The sequence below is a fragment of the Manis javanica genome, chromosome 3 (genome assembly GCF_040802235.1).
Source record: "Manis javanica isolate MJ-LG chromosome 3, MJ_LKY, whole genome shotgun sequence".
In the NCBI taxonomy this organism is placed as follows: Eukaryota; Metazoa; Chordata; class Mammalia; order Pholidota; family Manidae; genus Manis; species Manis javanica.
Genome location: NC_133158.1, coordinates 38,530,890 through 38,534,411, shown reverse-complemented (window position 1 = coordinate 38,534,411; position 3,522 = coordinate 38,530,890). Strand labels below are relative to the sequence as shown.

The 3,522-nt window shown below is 37.5% G+C and overlaps 1 pseudogene; it reads left to right on the top strand.

The window, feature by feature from the left end:
- The first annotated feature begins 1,240 nt into the window (after window positions 1-1,240).
- LOC118973495 (U4 spliceosomal RNA) lies at window positions 1,241-1,322 on the top strand (annotated as a pseudogene).
- The last annotated feature ends 2,200 nt before the right edge of the window (window positions 1,323-3,522 follow it).

Genomic DNA, 3,522 nt, shown 5'->3' with positions numbered 1-3,522 from the left:
ACAACACATTAGAACACATGGACCTAAAAGACATCTATAGAACTCTACAGCCAAAAGCAGGAGAATACACATTCTTCTCAAGTGCACATGAACATTCTCCAGAATAGACCACATACTAGGCCACAAAAAGAGCCTCAGTAAATTCAAAAAGATTGAACTACTACCACCTGGTTTCTCAGACCACAAAGGTATGAAACTAGAAATTATGCAAAGAAAATGAAAAATCCCACAAACACATGGAGGCTTCACAACATGTTCCTAAATAACCAATGGATCAATGACCAAATAAAAACAGAGATAAAGCAATACATGGAGACAAATGACAACAATAATTCAACACCACAAAATCTGTGGGACGGAGCCAAGGCCGTGCTAAGAGGAAAGTATATTGCAATACAGGCCTACCTCAGGGAAGAAGAACAATCCCATATAAGCACTCTAAACTCACAATTAAGGAAACTAGAAAAAGAAGAACAAATAAGGCCCAAAGTCAATAGAAGGAGGTACATAATAAAGATTAGAGCAGAAATAAATAAAATTGAGAAGAATAAAACAATAGAAAGAATCAATGAAAGCAAGAGCTGGTTCTTGGAGAAAATAAACAAAACAGATAACTCCCTAGCCAGACTTATCAAGAAAAAAAGAGAGTCTACACACATAAACAGAATCAGAAATGAGAAAGGAAAAATTACTATGGATACCACAGAAATACATAGAATTATTAGAGAATACCATGAAAAATTATATGCTAACAAACTGGATAACCTGGAAGAAATGGACAACTTTCTAGAAAAATACAACCTTCCAAGGCTGACCCAGAAAGAAACAGAAAACTTGAACAGTCCAATTACCAGCAGTGAAATTGAACTCGTAATCAAAAGACTACCTAAGAACAAAACTCCTGGATGAGATGGCTTCACCACTGAATTTTATCAAACATTTAGTGAAGACCTAATACCCATCCTCCTTAAAGTTTTCCAAAGAGTAGAAGAAGAGGGAATACTCTCAAACTCATTCTCATTCTATGAGGCCAGCATCACTCTAATACCAAAACCAGGCAAAGACACCACAAAAAAAGAAAATTACAGACCAATATCCCTGATGAACAAAGATGCAAAAATACTCAACAAAATATTAGCAAACCGAATTAAAAAATACTTAAAAAAAATCATACATTATGATCAAGTAGGATTTATTCCAAGGATGCAAGGATGGTACAACATTCAAAAATCCATCAAGAAGCTTTGCGCAGTGGCAGTATCGTAGCCAATGAGGTTTATCCGAGGCGCGATTATTGCTAATTGAAAAAAAAAATCCATCAAGAACATCCACCACATCAACAAAAAGGACAAAAACCATATGATCATCTCCATAGATGCTGAAAAAGCATTTGACAAAATTCAACAACCATTCATGATAAAAACTCTCCAGAAAATGGGTATAGAGGGCAAATACCTCAACATAATAAAGGCCATATATGACAAACCCACAGCCAACATCATACTTAACAGCAAGAAGCTGAAAGCTTTTCCTTTAAGATTGGGAACTAGACAAGGATGCCCATTTTTCCCCACTTCTATCCAACATAGTACTGGAGGTCCTAGCCATGGCAATCAGACAACACAAAGAAATAAAAGGCATCCAGATTGGCAAGGGAGAAGTTAAACAGTCCCTGTTTGCAGATGACATGATATGAAAGACCTATACTCTGAAAAGTACAAGACACTCATGAGAGAAATTACAGAAGATACCAATAAATGGAAACACATCCCATGCTCATGGATAGGAAGAATTAATATTGTCAAAATGGCCATCCTGCCTAAAGCAATCTATAGATTCAATGCAATTCCTATCAAAATACCAACAGCATTCTTCAACGAACTAGAGAAAATCATTGTAAAATTCATACCCCACAAAAGACCTCGAATAGCCAAAGCAATTCTGAGAAGGAAGAATAAAGCTGGGGAGATTATGCTCCCCAACCTCAAGCTCTACTACAAAGCCACAGTAATCAAGACAATTTGATACTGGCACAAGAACAGACCCATAGACAAATGGAAGAGAGTAGAGAGCCCAGATATGAACTCAAGCATATATGGTCAATTAATATATGATAAAGGAACCATGAACATACAATGGGGAAACAAAAGCCTCTTCAACAGCTGGTGTTGGCAAAACTGGACAGCTACATGCAAGAGAATGAAACTGGATTATTGTTTAATCCAATACACAAAAGTAAACTCAAAATGTAAGTCATGAAACCATAAAACTCTTAGAAGACAACATAGGCAAACATCTCCTGAATATAAGCATGAGCAACTTCTTTCTGAATGCATCTCCTTGAGCCAGGGAAACAAAAGCAAAAATGAACTCATGGGACTACATCAAACTAAAAAGTTTCTGTACGGCAAAGGACACCATCAACAGAACAAAAAGGCATCCTACAGTATGGGAGAATATATTTGTAAATGATATACCCCACAAGGGGTTAACATCCAAAATATATAAAGAACTTAGGCGCCTCAACACTGAAAAAGCAAATAACCCAATTAACAAATGGGCAGAAGATATGAAGAGACAGTTCTCCAAAGAAGAAATTCAGATGGCCAACACACACATGAAAAGTGCTCCACATTGCTAATCATCAGGAAAATGCAAATTAAAACCACAATGAGATACCACCTCACACCAGTAAGGATGGCCAGAATCAAAAAGACTAAGAACAACAAATGCTGGCAAGGATGCGGAGAAAGGGGAACTCTCCAACACGGCTGGTGGGAATGTAAGCTAGTTCAACCATTGTGGAAAGCAATATGGAGGTTCCTCAAAAAACTAAAAATAGAAATACCATTTGATCTGGGAATCCCACTTCTTGGAATTTTTTTTTTTTATAAACTAGGGTGTCAAAGGTTTTATTTAACTCATTGGTTAATGAAGAAAGCAGTAAGATGTTACAAATGGTTCAAAGGAGAATTCAAAGTACATTCATATGTAAATGATCAGAAATGCTGTAAAGAATGTATGCTACTCCTTGGAATTTACCCAAAGAATACAACTTCTCAGATTCAAAAAGACATATGCACCCCTATGTTTATCGCAGCACTTTTTACAATAGCCAAGATATGGAATCAACCTAAGTGTCCATCAGTAGATGAATGGATAAAGAAGATGTGGTAGATATGCACAATGGAATACTATTGAGCCATAAGAAATAAACAAATCCTCCCATTTGCAACGACATGGATGGAGCTGGAGGACATTATGCTCAGTGAAATAAGCCAGGTGGAGAAAGACAAACACCAAATGATTTCCTTCATTTGTGGAGTATAACAAGGAAGCAAAACTGAAGGAACAAAATAGCAGCAGACTCAGACTCCAAGAATGAACTAGTGTTACCAAAGGGGAGGGGTAGAGGAGGGGTGGGGGAGGGCGGGTGGGGAGGGAGGGAGAAGGGTATTATGTTTAGTATACATGGTGTGGGGAGAGCAGTGTAGCACAGAGAAGGCACATAGTGGATCTGTG